Source organism: Nomia melanderi, chromosome 2 (genome assembly GCF_051020985.1).
Source record: "Nomia melanderi isolate GNS246 chromosome 2, iyNomMela1, whole genome shotgun sequence".
Lineage (NCBI taxonomy): Eukaryota > Metazoa > Arthropoda > Insecta > Hymenoptera > Halictidae > Nomia > Nomia melanderi.
The window spans coordinates 5,688,303-5,707,554 of record NC_135000.1 but is presented as its reverse complement, the minus strand read 5'-3'; the positions used below and the strand labels follow the sequence as shown (position 1 = coordinate 5,707,554).

Here is a 19,252-nt window from a genome sequence, read left to right as displayed (position 1 = left end):
TCCCCAATATCCGCGCCGCGAGGGTAACTTCATCGCAGCGCGCGATTCGATTTATTTTACGCGCCGGACGAAAGCGAGAGTGCAGTTTTACACGCGCCCGTGAATCCGAAGAGAATGGACATCTTACGGTCACTTTTTTGACAATACCGATATTCCAATTTTATGAATGTTCGACATAACGATCAATTTTTATGAAACATTTCGGGGAGATTGTCTGAGGTTGTAGCCGACTTTAACATGGAATCGTTTATTAACCTTGCCTTAGGATAATGTTAGGCTTGTGGTGAATATTTTAGACAGAATTTAACAAGGATAAATAAATATTAACATATATAAATTATATTAATTAATAATATCATTATATTAACAGATATAAACGAATATCAACTCGTTCGAATTCAAATGAAATATTATTCTTCTATTATCAATAACTATACTTTAGACCATCGTCATGGAATATACCTAGAATTTTTCATTATACTAAACAAACTTCCGGTTAAGGATGTTACTTTTGAGAACACTCTAAAGTGTATTGCAATTTCTAGAGAGTTAGGGTATCCCATCGAGGAACGGGCACGTAAAACAAAATGAAAAATCGAATCTCGATTAAACCGTTCCCCGCAACCCCTCGGGAGGTGACTGGTAGGATAGGTGCGTCCCGCTTCTCACTCATCGTTCACATTTCCTCCCCGAATCCTTCTTATTCGCAGCATTATCATAATGCCATCGGCCGCTACGTGACAGGAAAGACGTATTATCGTGGCTCGCTTTAGATTTCCGATCCTTCCACCCCACCCCCCTCCCTCATCTATTCCTCCCCCGCCGCCCAGCCGGGGGCTTATCTTCCTTGCTTTAAAACGGACGCGAATTAGCGTGCCGCCCCTTGTCTCTTTCGCGTTCTTTTCCTCGATGACAATGCCGGCTACCCTCGCGAAAGCCTGTATTGTGCTTTGAGCAGGAGGAAGAGGGAAGAACGTGAAACGCGATCGCTGCTGGAGTAATGGCTCGAGTGAATGGAATTTCTTTGGGCTCTTTTTCTCATGATTCGGATCTGATTTGGGAATTGTAATTATATAGGTTTTTAGATTCAGTTGCGTGATTGTATACATTGCCATGAGAATACATAGCAACTGGGGTTTCAGAGTTTTGGATTTATAGAATTGAAAAGTTTAGGAAATATGGTGTTTGGGGGAAACTAGGGTAGTTTTTTGAAGCTTGGAAGAATGATGTTTGTTGTGTTTATGGAGATATCGATTTGTTAGAGAATGGTGGAATTCTGAAGTTGGAATTTAGTTGATAATCTTCTTTCTCGGAGTACTTGGAAATGGATTATTCGGAGTTTCAGAAACCTGTGAATAACTCACTGAAGATAACCTTCACACAAAACTTCAACTGGATTTCCTGAAGTTCGAGGAACCTTCAAGAGAAGCTAAACTGCGCTACTGAACTATAGGATCAATGTTCCACCACATAAGCCACTAAACAGCTAAAACAATATCGCAACCGTTCAAGGAATGACATTCAAATGATGTTTAAAGATAAGAACAGATATTTTTAAGTATTTAAAACATTAAAGAAACAATTTCTATCGCCATTTCTCTAAAAAAGGCCAATCTCACACTCAGACTAAAATCAACCAACAAACCCCAACACTCAAAATCAAACATCAAAAGATACAACCCTCACAGCCACACAAACCAAAACCATTAAACTCCAACACTCAAAATCGTACATCATTAAAAAATGCAATCCCTACAGTCACAGACAAACTAGAACTAACAAACCCCAACCTTTTAAAAAAACCCACAAAAAATACAACCCTCTCAGCCGCACAAACCAAAACCAACAAACCCAACCCTTAAAATCAAACATCAAAAAATACAACCTTCTCAGCCACACAAACCAAAACCAACAAAATCCAACACTCAAAATCATACATCACCAAACAATGTAATTCCTACAGTCGCAGACAAACTAAAACCAACAAACCCCAACACTCAAAATCAAACATGAAAAAATACAACCCTCTCAGCTGCACAAACTGAAACCAACAAACTCCAACACTCAAAATCATACATCACCAAACAATGTAATTCCTACAGTCACAGACAAACTAAAACCAACAAACCCCAACGCACAATACCAAACATCAAAAAATACAACCCCCACAGCCATCACCCATTAAAAGTATCAAACATCCAGCACACACCAGCTACCTACTCGGAAGAATTCCCAAAGACCTTGCCCCTCCCTCTAAACGTGTTGAATTCCTGTCGGCGGCTCCCGCAGGAACGGGAGCGGAAGCGGATAGTTGGCGGGATGCCAGACGACACCCCCGCGCGCTTCTTTCTCGCTCAGTCCCCTCCCCCATCACCCGCCGCGCTGCGCCCCAACCGTCTCCCTTCCATCGTCGAACGCATACAAATGAACACGGTTGAACACGGTGCCAGCTAGTCGGTGGTAGCGTTGCGCGCGGTTCCACCCCCTGCTCGGGGGCCAAGTAATAATCCTAACTCGCGGGTTAGCCGGGGCTTAATTAGAACAGGGGCGGGCCGCGGCGGTTATAGTCGCGACTATTCGATACCGTGGCCACCTCGGCTTCATTTTCCGGCGTTCCAGCCAGCCGGCATCCAATGGAAGAACAAACGAGCCTGATAACGAACGACCCCGGCGACTGATATCCGGACGTCGGTATTATTACGGCCGGTTATTGTTCCGAAGCGTTCATGATGGACGTCATTAAGGATGTCATGGAAACTATCGGCCGGTTTAAGTGGGATTGTTCGTGGCCGCGACGTTGTACCGATCACGAGCAGGCGTCGATCGCGTTTTCACGCAATAATCGCCGCTCGATAGAAGACAATGGGCGCTATGCTCGCGGAAAGGCGCGGACGATATCGGTACCCGGGAAAGTGACTCGAGACCGAATTGCTGCGAAAGTGTTTGCAGTAGGGAGATAATGGTATGAGAGTTTAATGTTGATTTCGTGGCTCCATGGATTTTACGTTGATCGATGACGGCGTGCTTGTAAGTTTGATGTTTAGTAGATTTCATTTGGAAAGTGTCTGTTTGACATTGGAAATGTCATACCCAGAAATGAGAGCTATTCGTAATTTGTTATGATAATTAGGAGATTTATTGAGGTTTGAAGAGTTTCCTATGTGCAGGGGTTTATTTTGAATTTTTTAACAAAAGCACCTTTGTTAGCTTAATAATGACGAAATGAGGAGCTTGAAATTTTAAATGAGTCAGTGGAAACCAAGCAGATGAACTTTTAGCGTTTTCATGGAGAGATTAAAAAAACGGAATTCAACTACTTAGTAGCTCCAGTGTTAATCCTCTGCGAACTGAATTGCTTTTGCATTGTTTCCCCCATAACTCTGTATTATTACGATATTTTATTTGAAATGCATTGGAAAAAGTAGATAGTTTGTCGAGAGCAGTGTAAACAATTCTTCGTTCTAATAATATAGAAAATAACGTAATATAATTCATTTCAAAAATATCTTGACAAAGAAGCACGCCTGTGAATGAAACTGATGTCGAGTCTCGACATAGGAGCAGAGGATTAACACATAATCACCAAAAATGTCCACCACATTTCACAGAATTCCAAAATCCAAACATCCACCGTAGCAGCCAGTTAGCAACGAAACTGCGGAACAATATCGCAGCAAAGGCTGGCAAAAGAACCCATCTCCCACGCATCCACGGAAGAAGGGCGTCGCACAAAGGGCGTCGTAACGAGGCGATCAAGTGTGCGTTAAAAATATCCATCACCGCGACAAACGAGAACATCACGAGGCGCCTGATAATTTGCCATTACCGCGGCGGATCGTATCAAGTCCCGATATCGAGGGATCGTCGACCCGTTGACGAACAGCCCGAAGAAAAAGAAGCCTATGCTTGACAAAGGAGACGAGGCAGAAACGAAGAGGGGGACGAAAAGGGAAGAAAAGAGAAAAAACACAGAGACAGACAACAACATTCCGTGATGGAACGAAGAAAGACAGGAACCGGGCTGCAAAAGAAATCTCGGGGAAGCTCGCCTCACCTCCCTTCCCACCCTTTTCAACCCCTACATTCAACGAATGCAAAAGAAAGCAAGATCCTTCTTGCTGGCAAGCGCTGGCCCCAGAACGATTCTCTTACAATTGGCTGACAATAGCTCGGGACACGAATGTACCGCTATAAGGAGCGAGCAGGGCGCGATTGGCAAATCAATCGGCCTTTTTGCCGTCATGTCGCGAGACGAAACGCGCAACCGTCAGATACCGGCCGATAAAGCGGCCCGACACCGGCCCTCGAGACTGCTGCGTCGCCGAGACACGGCAAAAATGACCAGACACAAAGGCGGATCCTTTTATGTGTATGTATATGCCCCTGGCCGAGACAGCGTTGAAACTGACAAGAGGAGACAGCCGGCACAAAGCGATGTTCTTTCGCCGCGCCACGTCGCTCGCCGGTAATAACTGGCGTTCACGAATTTCAAACATTGTCTGCGGCTTGGCTTCCGCTTGAGTTCTTTGATTGGTTTTTGTTTGACTGCGGGTGACCGATATTTCGAGCTGGATGGGGATTGGGGGAGTTTGGAAGGGTTTGATGGAGATTGCTGTTGGTTTGTTTTGAATTAAGTAGACATATAGGACTGGTGTGTGGGTTTTTGAAGGTTTGGAAGGGTTTGCTGCTGATGTTTGTTTTGAATTGAGTAGATTTGGCGAGTTTGCATAGTTGCTGTGGATATATAGCACTGGTGTATGGGTTTTCGAATGTTTGGAAGGGTTTGTTGCTGATGTTTGTTTTGAATTGAGTAGATTTGGCGAGTTTGCATAGTTGCTGTGGATATATAGCACTGGTGTATGGGTTTTTGAATGTTTGGAAGGGTTTGTTGGTGATGTTTGTTTTGAATTGAGTAGATTTGGCGATTTTGCATAGTTTCTGTGGACATACAGGACTGGTGTATGGGTTTTTGGAGGTTTGAAGGGGTTTGTCTTGTTAAATTGTTTTGGAGAAGGTTCGTCAGGTTTTGTAAGTGTTTGAAGATCGTTGTCAATTATTTGACGTCTTGTGAATATTAGAAAAATATGTAACATTGAGGAATATCTAAATCTAAGTGTCTTTACTCCGGAGAATTAAATAATCGTAAGAAAATTCTGTAACAGTGTTACTTAAATCTCCTGAAACTCTGTAGCTTTAGAGAATTTGACATTTTCTAACTACTGAATATAGTAACATACCTGGTTGCTCCTGCTTAACAGTCCTGATGCAAAGTTCGAGTGCACAGGGACCCATAGCATATCTGAAACAATTAAAACAGTACCTTTAGTGGCCCAATTCTACCAAGTTACATCAAATAACGTAAACTGTCCTTTACAATTACTATACTTAATTACAACTGAAATTATTACAGTTCCTAGTCACTGAACTAATCACCCTAACCCCAGTCAAGTAACCCAATCAATCACCCGCAACCAATACCCTCCTCAAACTTCCCAAAGCAATTACCGCAAGCAAAACAAAAACTACCTCCAACTTGATAAAACGCACACAAACAAACCTCTTAAAAACTTGAAATTCCATTTCTCTACAACTCTTTCGCTGGACGCACGAGACGAATTCTCTCAGAGCCCGTTAACCAGAATTTCAGGCCGATTACGCGATTAAACTTCACCGAATCGCGCGAAATAAACGCGAAAAAAGATGCCTGCTTGAAAAGAGGGTGGAGGGAGGAGGGGGTAAGTTTCAGCGAAACTCTATGGCGGACTTCCTCGAAACTCGCGTTATAGAAACAATCCGATTAACCCGGAGCCAGGATCGATAATCGAGGCAGCAGCCAACTTCTTTATATTTCCCCGTATACACACTTGACGCGGCCCGCGAACTTCCCGCGGATGAAGAAATTAATTATCCGAGTTTTAACTGCGGCACTGGGTCACGAAAGTATTTCAACTCCCGCAATTAGAGTAAACATGGGCATAGAACGGCGGGCGTTTAAAAGGCCGCGGGTTCACCTGCAAATGAACAAGTTCATTTTTGCTAGAGAGCGGTTCCCGCGGCAGTGGAAACGACGTTATCACCAGGGCTGCTTTTTGCGAGCCGCTGCGCGCGGTAATCTGGACAGTGGGTCGTGTCTAATGTCACGGGTGGAGCTGAATAACACATCCGCTGGAAATGTATGCAAAATTTATGCGAAACGGAGTACAATGTAACTTAAGAATCCTGGAAATGTTTCATTTAGAATTCGCCTTTAATTCCGCGTCGCAGGCGTCCGTTGGAATTTGATTTAGACGTTGTTAACACTATTTCTACTGAAAGTGTCGAAAGATGGCTATTGAGATTTTCACTTGAAATTCTTTACTCAGTTTATTCAGTTCTGCTGTATTGAATTTACATTTTCTGTAATTAATTTGTGCGTCGCTGTCACTAGAGTATATATAAACGCGTTTTAACACTATATCTACAAGAGGAGTCAAAAGATATGTTTTGAAATTTTACTTGAAATTCTTTTCTCAGTTTACTCATATTTCCTGTATTGAATTTACATTTTCTGTAATTAATTTGTGCGTCGCTGTCACTACACGCGTCTTAACATTATATTTACAGAAGGTGTCAAACGACACCTTTGGAATTTTTTAATTAAAATTATTTTCCGGGTTTTGTCGTATATTCTGAATTGACTATTCGACTTTTGCAGAAACGATTATAAAATTAACTATAGGCAATGTCCGAACTTCAGTTCAGAAAGAATAATTGAACTGAGAAAATAATTTTGAGTTAAGATTTCAAAAGGTGTCTTTTGGCACGTTCGGTAGAAATAGTGTTAACATTAAAACTACCAGATGGGTGAAAATGATTCATTTTTGAAGTCTTCTTTTTGCAATTATTAAAAGAATAACAGATGTCTCTGAGAAATGATTGAAGAAACTGATTTAGCAATACGCAAACTGAACTGTAAATTAATTACAGTATCGGTAGATGCACTCTTAGAGTTTCTGTAGAAGAAGTTTAAATAGTCAATGTCACTGCTTGTTAGTTTCAGTGTTAAACTTGTAATTGAAAATCTCAGTTTCCATGAATTTGTTAGATTTCTATAGAAGTTTCGAATTTTTATTGATTTAAACGTTGAACCAAAAGATCTAGAAAAATTCTGTAATATAAATGTGGCTAGATAGAATCTCCCAGATTTATTTTAGAATTTCTGCGAAAGATTTAACAAGGAAAATAAATAGAAACCCGGTAATCCGAAATGTTCCTATACCTTCACTGTCCATGAATACAGACGAACAAAGTTCATCCCAAAATCATTCTACCGACGGTCAAACACTCCGACCCGCTCCATTTCACTTCAACGACCCTTTCCACCCATTAACCATCCCACTCTTCACCCCCAGCAAAAATTAAACGAACCGTTCGTCCATCTCTCTCGCGAAATGAACAACAAAACACTTCGCCAGCTCCGCGGACACGGCGAAATCCTCGGAGAACCTGGTACAAGACATTAAACCCGGCGCTAGGGCTCGCAACAAACGGGATCATGCAAATTATTCCGTTATTGCCAGATGGCGCGTCGCGACACGATAATCCGGAAAGAGTCGCGCTCCCTTTGGGGCGGAAAGTTTCCCTTAATTCCTTACGTCCTAGCTGCAGCTCGTTCCCGGATGTAACGCGAGTTAAAACAGCGAAAGAAGAAAGGCGAGTGCAGCGCTGGTCGAAGGGGAGGGGGCGCGAGAAAGGGTGCAGGTACTAATTGCTTTAATGAGCAGTGGGCGGCGGCTCGTTCTATAAAATTTCTTTGTGACGCTCGCTCGCTCGGTCGCCAAGGTGCGAGTCCTGGCGGATGTAAAAGGGCGTGGAAGAGGATTCGAGAGTCCCCGAGCGGCAGCGAGGGAATTGAAGAAGCGAAGCGGAATGGGTGAAGCGCGGCGAAAGGAGCATCGAAAATTATTGACGAAACCGGGCCTCGTCTCGAGACAGCGAGAAGAACGAAAAACGTGGACACGATGGAGCGGAAAGCTAAACACCTGGCGTGCGAAAAAACAACGCATCGAAAATACTACGATGGAACGGGCGGAGCGACGGAAAAAGGGGGCGAAGGGTGGGAAACGGGCGGGGGCGGACGGAGTAAAAAATTCAGGCTGCAACTATGAAAAGCGGGTAGCAAAAATGCGGCGGTGCGTCGAAGAAGAAGGGAAGAAAAATGCGGGAATGGCGCGGGGATGAAGAAAAACGGGGTAGCGCGGGGTGCGAGGGGGTGCCGGTGGAAAAGTAAGCACTTTCGCAGCTCGCGCAAGAGAGCAGCCCAGCGTCCGGCTTAAAAAGAAAGCTGAACAGCGGAGGAGAGAATGGAGAGCTGGGACTGTCCTCCGTGGGAGATAGTTAGCGCCACTATTGCCGAGGAGTTGACCAATTACGGCGCTCCCTTTGGCGGGATGCTGCTAATGAGGTTGGGTTGTTTGATCATTGTGATGCTTGCACTTTGGATTCCTTGATGAATTTTTGCGTTTTGCCATGTGATGTTTTGCTGTGTTGACAGAGTTAGGCTAGTGTGTCGTGTCATTTTGTTTGGTTCTCAGGCTGAGGAACGTTCCTTAGTAAAAATATCCGGGGGAAAGGGTAATAGTTAGGTTCTGGAAGATTAGATTGATCGATAATTAGGTTTTGGTAGTAAGGTGTACACGGTGAGGCTACTGAGTAGTTAGATTGACTTTTTGAAATCCAAATATAGAAACTCCGAGAGTGCATCTGTTGAGAGTTTAATTGATTTACAATTCAGTTTCTGTATAGTTAAATAAGTTTTAATAATTTCTTACAGAAACATCTATTATCCTTTTAATTAGTGCGAAAGAGTTAAGAATGTCATGACCGTCTAGTTTTAGTGTTAAATTTAATTTCTGACAGTTCAATTCTAGATTGATGAGGATTCTCAGATAATTATCATCTGAAAGACTCTATTCGTTAATAAACTGATTATATTTTGAATGCCTGAGAACACTTATTTAACGAATATCCTAGCTCGAGTCTAAAAAGCTAACTATTTAGACACTTCGCTATACCTAGAGAAGCATAATGGCAATCGAACTTTGTCATCCAAAAGAGTACAGTGCCCAAGAACAGGATGCTTCAGTTCGAATGCAACAGACTATTTACGCCATTAAGACTGAAACCACAGCGAAGGGAGCCATGGAGATGAAACGTCGCCTTTGTGTTACATAGTCAGTCGCCGAGGCAGCGTTCAGCTTAAATGGTCCCTTCCGCTCTTTTTCCATCCCCTGGCAGGCCAGCCTTTCAAAAGCCGCGAGAGTGAAAACGCGAGGTTGCTGCGTGATGCATGAGCCCCGGGTTGCGTGCACGTGCAACACGTACGGGGCATAGAATCCTGCACTATCGATAAAGCACGGCTCGATACACCGATCGGTTCCCGAAGTAATGAATTACTAGGTAATAGGGTAGAAATTCTCCTGTGTAACAGGGTTAGGACCCCGTGAACCACCGACGAGCCCGTACACTCCTGTTTGCCGACGTGAACTAGGCCAGCCACGTCCCTGCAAAACTCGGAACGTGTATTTACCCTTTGTGGCGTGATTCTAGCTTCTTTAGAACCGCCGAGTGTACTGAGCGTTTTACAACATCCTCTGGAAACGTCAGTGACGAACTGGGAATCTGTGGAACTACACTTTGCCGGATGTGTTACTCGGCTAAATTGGGACAATGGGTTTGAAAAGTTAATTAGGAAGTTTTCATCTAAGTAAGCGATGACTAAGGTACCTATGACTAAAGCTAAGTTAGATCAACTTCAGGTCTAAGTGTCCTGAATAACTTAGACCCTAGTTTCAGATACCCCAGGACTAGATCAGATTCAATTTACATCATCTCCCAACTTCTAGACCTAACTTAGACCTAGCCCAGACCTAGCTCATCCTTGGTATAGTCCGGAGATCTTAATAACATCGAATTCTTGGATTCCTGATCTAGCTCAAGTTCCATTTTGGGAACTAGAGGAAGCCTAATCCCGATGTAGCAGAGACCTACTCTGTAGCCTGTTTCTGATATACCCTAAGCTTGACGTAGCTCTAACTCTAGCCTGCTTCTGATATACCCTAAACTTAACCTAGCTCCAACTCTGTCCCTTTACTCTCTGAACCTTTAGTACACTCAACGAAATACAAACGAAGCTTTGACCAGTTCCTAGTACGCCCTAAGTAAACCGGGATACCCTAACTCTATCAAGGAATCAGAAAAGTAGCTGTGTCACAAGCAACACCAACTGACCCCAGTCAAAATCCCGAGCTACACTCCATCTCGCGCGTTTCTCTCGCCGAACCGGCTGCCTTTATGCGCCGTACGTGTGCGTGCTCCCTGTAAAAGCTGAGGAATGCAAACCCTCGGGGCCAGGACGAGAACTCTCCGGCCGCAGCTCGGGACTTGATGAATTTCGTCCGGACAGCGTCGGATTTGCTCGAGCAGAAGAAGAAGGAGAGACGTTTGCAGGGGCTGGAAGAGAGACACGGTCAGCCGAGTGAAGGTAATTGGAGCAGCGCGGCGGAGGGCGGAGGGCAGAAGGAAAAAGGCGAGTCGCCAGGACGATACCAGTAATATTCCGCGGAGGGACGAGATAACAGGCTGGTACGTGAGCCACGGAGAAATATTCTGCTCCCTCTGTGTGTATGTTTGCGTCTGTCTGCCTGTCTGCCTGTCTGCCTTTAAGTAAAACTCCTTTCTCCGATTTTCCGCCGGGACATAAAGGGTTCGCGTCCTCTCTCGAGGGAGAGGAGAACCTTGCAGCCGATTTGCATTACCGCGAATGTTTGCGTGCGCTGCGTGGGCTGTGTGTATGTGTGTGTATTGCTCTGCTGATTGAGGGAAGTTTGAGGATGCGATTGATAATGTGTTGATTCGACATTGTGTTAATGAGAAATATTGATAGGAGATGGGAGAAACCTTTCGCGAACATTTGTGGGAAGGTTTTTAAAAAAGAAATTTATTGGAAATTTGAGAAATTGGACTTTAGAGTAATTAGTCTGTTAGTGAGGTATTGATATAGATTTAATGTTATGAGCAAGGGAATGACTGTTCATTATTTGGATTGTTCAAAGTCTTAATTATCCAAAATTTCAATTATCTTCATCTATCTCTGCGAATGAATTTTCTTTGTCCTATCTCACAAGTATTTTACCAATTACAATAAGTAAAACAATTAAAATAACTATAAAACAATAAGTCCATCGCAGAAGAAACTTTCTAGTTTCCTAAATAACCACAATTAAAGGGATGAAACCACCCCCTACAATTCCTACCCTCAATCCTAATTCAGAAACACTTGAACCCAAAAAGAATAATGCCCCCAATGATTCGAAAAATCAGAAACTTTATAGGAAATTTCAATTTTAAATGTCTTTATCGTTAAGTTATCAATATAGATCTATCATTAACAAGGGAACTCGTTACTTGCACCGTTCAAAGCCTTAACCATCCAAAATCTCAATCATCTCGATCTATCACATCAAACGAATTCCCTCCGTTCCATCTCACAAATATTTTTCCACCCCAATAACCACAATTATATAAAACCACTAACATCATTAACAAGGGAACTCGTTACTTGCATCGTTCAAAGTCTTAACCATCCAAAATCTCGATCATCTCGATCTATCACATCAAACGAATTCCCTCCGTTCCATCTTACAAATATTTTTCCACCCCAATAACCACAATTATATAAAACCACCCCCCACAATTCCAACCCTCAATCCTAAAAACACTTGGACCCAAAAATAGAATATTTCCCCAGGAGTCGAAGAGTCCCTGACATCTACAACCACCCTAGCAGCATCAAAGAGCCTTTCATCCCCTAAACAAGAGTTACCGCAACTGACACGAATACGTCTCCGTCGTTGCTCGCGTTTCTCGTCGCTGGTAACCCGAGACGTTCAATTTCCCGTGGAAAAATCGAATAAATAATAAAGTTCCCGGCAGCGGAGTTCCGATCGTCTTGCAGGTAACCACGTTCCCGAGACACTCGGAAAATAATGCATTGATCCGTTCGCGGCACGTGACAGCCGTGAACAAAGTCCGGTCCTGTGAGAGTTACCTGGCCGGCGCACCTGGGTAAGCGGAACGTCGGCAACGTTTTCACGATCGGTCGAACGTGAGGAAGCTTTTCCCCTAACTTCCATCCAACCCGGCACGGCGCGGCGCCGAAAGTCCGTCCGAACTTCCGGCGAAACTTCGACGTGGCCGGACGGACGCGACGTCTAGTATACCGATACAACTGTTGCGCTGGGAGAGCGCGAGTTAAGTTTAATCGGGAACATTGAAAAGCTCGCGTCTAGGTGACACTGGAACGTGAGATTCGCGATTTGACTCTGGACACACGGGTTAGCGAAGAGAATAGGCAGCGAGACGTCCGATGGGGTGAAAAGCTACGAAGAATTTGCGAGAAGTTTTCCGTCGGATTTTCGAGGAATAGTTCAGGGTAATTGGAGGGTGAATAGAAATTTAGTGGGTAGTTGGAAGTTTTTGATGGCTCTGCTAAGAGATGAGATTCTTTTATTAGGGGTTTTATTTTGGGGTGAAGAGCTCTGATACGAGTTTGGTAGAGTTGAGATTGTAGATAGGTTGGATTTAATACTGAGCTCCGATTAGTGTTTTATTACCGTTTAATTGACATATTAACACGTTGAATCAAAAATTGATGGTCACCGATAACTAATAACTAAATCGAATTACTGTAGCTCGCTCGATTAAACGATGATCATTTGAAAACATTTATTATAAATAATACTACATAATTCGGTGACATTCAACTAGATGCACGTGCAGTAATAATGATTCAATTCAATCAAATGATTTGATATATTTTTCCATTTTGTGTATATTGTTCTATCCTGCAACGTTCAACGTGTTAATGTTATAAATTCGAAATTGAGTGAGTTAATGTATCGATGTAATGAAAGATGTACTGAAACCTAGATTAAAGGTGAACCTTCATTTCGACTGTATTAGTGTATTATATTTAAATAAATGATTATTTGAACCTTGACCTAAGTAACGTTCAGTTACAGGTGAATCAATATGAGGTCTAATTTCGAATATTACTGTCTTCCTAGTGCAATTATCTGCACGAACGGATAGTGCTATTAACGATGAACGAGGATAACTCTTTAACAAGTGTTCGGAACACATCTCTCCCAACAAAGACTGCCGGCAACCCCTCATTTCTCGCGGAAACATTATCAAAAGCATTCCCCGCGACCAACATCGGTACGGACCGAGCGGTCCCATTAAAATCTGTTTCCCGGTGGCCTATCGCTGATCGTTGGACATAAAAATCGCGTGCAGATCCAGCGGGGCCGCGATTCCGCGGCCTCTAACGATCCGTTATTACTTTGATAAAGTGCATAAATACGGCAGAAGGAACGGCCATAATTTTTCCGGCGGCACGCTCGCTGGGAACGCGACCCCTAACAGTCGGGGGATGCGCCGAAAATTCAAACAAACATATTACCGTCGGTAAATCTCCGCGAATCGTTGCTCTTCGATCGGCCAAACAAACACCGATATCCCCTTTGTCCCCGATAATAAATTGTGGCACGGTGCTCGTCTTAACATTGCAACCACAATGGGATCGAGTTCGCTTTTTTCGAATGTTTTTACCATGGAAATTACGGGATTCGGGTTTAATGAGATTTTCGGTAAACTGTATTGTAACTTTGATATTCGTAAATCATATTTGTTAAATAATTACTATTACTATTGTTCTAGTATTATTCTTACTGTTACTACTGTTGCAATACTATTGTTATTAATGTTGTTTCTGTTGCTATTGTTACTACTCTTACTATATTATTATTATTGTTACTACTATTACAATACTATTGTCATTGTCGATGTTGTCGTTGCCATTGTTACTATTACAATACTATTACCATTATTCTTCTTCTCACTATCGCTATTACAAAACTATTAGTATTGCCACTACCACTACACAATAATACTATTACAACTACTGGCACTACCACTATCACCATCATCCATTCATACACAATAATTCCCCAGTAAACCATCCCCGTCTTCCAAATAACAATCCACTTAACAACAAACTCAAAAGACACTATTTACCAGTTTCTAACATTAAACCCTCAACATTTCCATTCCCATTATTCCAAAGCGATTCCCAGCCCCTCTCCAAAACATAACTTTCAGCGTTCTGATTCGGCACGTCGTGAAAAATTTGCCAACAACACACGTCCTTTTATTTGCTCAGAGACAAGTTGAAAAAGTTCCTCGGCCCAGGCTCGTCTTCGGGGGACGGAGAGCACAGTCTTCCGACGCAACACGCGCCGTCATCATAAATCAAGTCCAGTCCCACGGATTTTCGCGTCTCCTCAGCCACTCCCGCGCCACCCACGCCTCTAGTGCGCGAAAGTGGCCGACGAAGCCCGGCGATTATGACCCGGCTCTTACCACCTCTTTTTTACGCATCGCCGTGTCGGACATCCCTACGAGGAAGCTAATAAAAAAGTTCGCCGGGAAAGTTCGAGCGGAGTGAATGAATCGAGAATGGAAACGGATCCGGAAATGGCGCGGCGTTATTCGGCCGTGATGCGCGGCGGATTGAATGGGCCGACGGGGCCGGGGGTTGCATTTGCTCCTAAGAGAATGAACTCCGCCGCGAACTGTGCCTTAAAGAACCCTTTTTTCCGCGCTGTTACTTCGAACATTGTTGCGGAATTTTCCGTTCCCTTTTCCTTCTGATTAGTTCTACCTGTATACAGTGTTTCAATTAGTAGAGATTAACGGAAAGTTCAAGAAGATATCCTCAACCCCTTGCCCTATGATTTCTGAACTGTGAACGATCTAGCTACTTTGTTAGTGATTCATTGAAAACAAAAGAAAATTCTAGTCTTGCTCTATGTCAACGTGTGCTTTAAGGTATAATCATTGATAACAGGAGTAGAATGTAATTTGCATTCAAAGAAGTTGAATAATTGTGTTTCTGAGATTCCATTTGATATCTTCATTGCGACGCTTCTCTTTCGTTCTTATTCTCTTTGTACTTACTTCCGGTTGAACTGCTGGCGTAGTCATAAATAGTTATAATATGAAATAATAAATTTTAATTCTGCGATACTCGAGGAATGTCGAATTATCTGCTTATACGAAGAAAACTGTCTAAAATCCATTACACCCTTTCGAAAGCATATAGTCTAAAATCTCTGCGAAGAAGTGCAAGGCTCATAAATACCAAGCGAAGTCCACATTGCCAAAACGTGTTCAAATTCGAGAAGAGCAAGTGCGAGATTCATAGACCGTTAGATAATGGCCGGCAGTTTCAGTCGCGTCCACCCTTTTTCTTGAATTAACCGTGGTCCCCGGCCGGTCCGCCATTACGTTCTTGCGACCGCCTGGCCAACGGGGACAGAAATGAAATTGTTTGTAAACTAATCTGTCCTGGTGTCCAGGCGACAACTAAACGGCACGCAGCGTCCGGGTCGGCCGCGCGTCTGTGTGCGGATGCGTGGGGATATACGACGCGACAATATGGGTCTGCCAGCGGCAGAGAATTGGGATACCGAGATCATAGCCCAGCAACTGAACACGCCATCGCGCCGGAGTTGGAGGCGTACAATTAAAATTTACTGTCGCATAACCACGTCTATCCGTTTCGCCAGTCCGCGCAATTGCGTTCCACGCACGGCGCATCGCGGAGAATCCCGGGCGCGAAACGCCTTTTAATGAAAAGGTATTCGAGTCCTCTTTTTTTAGCAGTGATACCGTGGACAGTGAAGAGCTGATTCAAATGCAGATCACAATTCTGATATTTTATTTTGCAACAGCCTTTACGAAACTTCTTTGTCCTGGGGTGTGGAAGATATTTGATGTGCCGTGCTTTTTGGGTCTTTCAGTGCTAACTTTTAGCTACCGTATGGACGATGATGGGGCTTAGGTTGATCATTGGGATCTGTTGAAGGTGTTCAGTGCTAACTTTTGGCTGCTAAGAGTTTATTGATGGGACCTGTCTTGATAATTAAGAGTCTCAGTTGAGGATCTTCAGTGCTAACTTTTAGCTACCCTATTGTTAAGAATAGGATTATCGCAATAATAAATTGAAAAACTGATATTTTTAGTTGGACCGGGTTATACAGAGATTCTCAGTTTCACTATTCCAAAGAACGAGTGTCCACGATAATGTCTATCTGACGTTTCCAGCCGGCGGAGCAAACCTTCGCCCGCTTTAATTAAGCAAACGGTTCGCAAACAGGAACAGCGAACGCATGCATTCCTGTCTAATGTCGCGTGTACCACCCACTGCTCCCTCATCCCCGCGGCTACGCGTTTTCCGAACGGACCTGTACGCGTCCACGGGAAAATTATCATTCTTTTACCTCTCTTTTCCGGTGCGTTCCACGATAAAAACCGTCTCTGAAATTAACGATAAAATTATTTCGAATGCCACGCCATTAAAATTAATACTCGTCCTATTGTTCAATCGATTCTGAAGGAACAGAAACAACGTTTCCTTTGAATTATAAAGAGCAAGGGGCAGTGGAAGATAAAAAGAGGCACAGAAAACAATTGAGAAGGAACAAAAGCAGAAGACAGAAGCAGAAAGAACAAGATCAAAGGAGAAGAGAGGAAAACAGAAAGAATAAGAACGCAGAAAAGTTAGAGGAAAAATGAGACGAGGAGAAAGGGGAAAAATATAATGAAAATAGAAAGGGCATGAAGGAAATATAAGGACCAAAGGAAAAGGAAGAAAATGAAGTGCAGAAAAGGAATGATAAGAAAATACAGGAGAATATAAAGGAACAGACGGAGAAAATAGAAGAAACAAAAAGAAAAAGAGGGGAGCGAGGGAGATGAGAAAAAGTGAAAAATGAAGGGAAAAAGGGGGTGCAGATCGGTGAGGAAGAGAGGCGAAGGGTGGAAAGAGAATACACAGAAGCCCGCGTCGTTAACATTACGAGCAACGCACGCGTGAGAGGAATTTATCGAAAGCTAGTCGGACGTTCGTCGATCGAAGCGAAGAAGACGGCCAGATTTTAATTAATTCTCGAAAATGATCCGGCTCCTTTATAGGCGTGCACGAGACTGTGCCCACTTATCGATGCATCGAACGCGAGGCTTGTTCACGCGTTGTCGCATTGAATATCGTGGTTCCAGGAGAACAATTTTCAAACATAACATTATTAACCCTTTGCACTCGGGAGCCTTTAACTAGAAACATTCAACATTTTCCAATGAGTTACAGGCGACATATTTGAGACAACCTGAATGATAAAACAATAAAGCATAAGTTGAGAAACGGAGTTATTGTTCTTATATTTAACATATTCATGGATTATACAAAATAGAAAAATTAAATCTCAATACGATAATAATAAACTAAACAAAACGTTGAATTCTACTGCAATAAATTCCTTTAATCCATTCCTCTAAAAATATTCACACCCAACAACATTGAAGATAAATGGAGTCCATAGGATTAATCCTATATAATTAGATCTACATGATTATACTGTCAGTTATCACAGAGAAAATTCGTTTAGCCAATTACGAAAGAACTGTTCACTCCATGGCCAAACTCGATACTCGAGGTATCGATCCATCAGTCGACGCTCGCAAGACGCGTCGCTATTTAACGCAATAATATAAGTACACAACTCGGTAAGACGTCGCTAGCTGCTCCCGCGAAGCTACACGCTAATTACTTGGAAATTAGAATTTAGATTAGCCCGAATATTATTTCTGACGCGCGCGAGCGCTATTTCGCGGGCCAATTAGCGTGAACGAATTATACGTAAGGGAAGAACTCAATGCGGACGCAGCCGCGGCAACTCGCGCTGCGAACTTTTAATAGGCCCGATGCTTTCACATAGAAAGTTCGCCTGGGAACGCGTAATCTATGATATCGCCGGGATAGTTGAGCGATATACGGATCTCTGAAAAACGATACTCGTACTTGAGCAACGTCCCTGGAGGAGCTGAATTAATTTCATCTAACTCGATCTAAGTTTGTGTTATTCCGTGGACTGGAAACGGACGTGGCTGTTTTATGCTGACCTCGTTCAGAGGTGATCGGAACTTGGATTGCGTGAGCTGTTATTTTCTGTCAAATCTAATAATACTAAGAGTCAGACTGTGACAATTAAAATCTTGCTCGGTATTCTAGTAACTGGGTTTGGAGGTTTTGTAACTGGCTTTTCCTGTGAATTCCGGTGTAGGGAAATTATTTGTGATACTTGTTACTTATTTGTTTATTATATTTAGTATTCATTAGATGTATTACATTAACTGGTTGCTATTTGTTTCTTATATTTATTTATTTACTGTTTATTATTTATCTACTCATATTTATTATGGTCACTGCTTATTACTTATTATCCCATCAACTAATCAAATTTGATTAATATAAGTGGCTTTCTAATCCGACATAACACTTTCCACTCACCAGAAATTGTTTTCAAGTCTTATCATAACCAACGTTTAATACTTTCTAAAATACGTTAATAACATTTTAAGATCAAAACGAAGCTAGAACATTGGTGAACTGAAGCAATTGTTTCTGTAAAAAATGGCACTCCTAAAACGTCTAACACTTGATGTTCATTACAACTACAATATTACCTAAATTACATTATGATATTTTAAGACCTACGAGAAAAAACATTGGACAATCGCCATAACGTCATATAAAAACGCAGCAATTGTTCCTATAAAAGAATGACACTCAAACCTTTACACTCGAAAATTGTTTCGCAAGATATAATCTTCATTTTCTAATGAAATATCAATCTAACATTAATATAAATAATATAGAAATAAATAATAAAGAACTATTCTATTTTAACGTTTCATGGGTAATTACGTTAAATGAACTTTAATATAGTACATCAAACTTCATAACTTTGCTGTACCAAACCAAACGGCGACTGTTATAGAGTTCAAGTATAGCTATCTATTTTTAAACTCAACTTATGTTCAATCTCTAACCTTTAACATTCGTCACAACTGTAACACCTTCCGAATCACATCAACTCCTTCATTCCGGAGATGCGCAAACATCCAAGAACCACAGTCCACCGAACAGACATCGATCCCAGAAACCCGACCTTCCAGCGGAACGTCACCCGCTCCGATCCAGCCCACGCCGCGTCGCGCGTAAATATTCACGAGTTTCGTCCCTCGCGAGATAAAGCCCGCAGAGCCGAAACGCGGAAGACTGCACGGCCGCAAGGAGCAAAAGGGGAAA

General features: G+C 42.7%; 1 protein-coding gene across 2 annotated transcripts in view; it reads right to left on the bottom strand.

Moving 5' to 3' along the window:
• LOC116424529 (uncharacterized) overlaps positions 1-19,252 on the bottom strand; it is a 368,994-nt gene that overhangs the window by 303,743 nt on the left and 45,999 nt on the right. For both annotated transcript variants that reach the window (XM_076365198.1, XM_076365207.1), the window contains exon 2: positions 5,238-5,299. The gene's annotated coding sequence lies outside the window, so the exon portion shown is untranslated. The remainder of the gene's footprint in view (positions 1-5,237; positions 5,300-19,252) is intronic.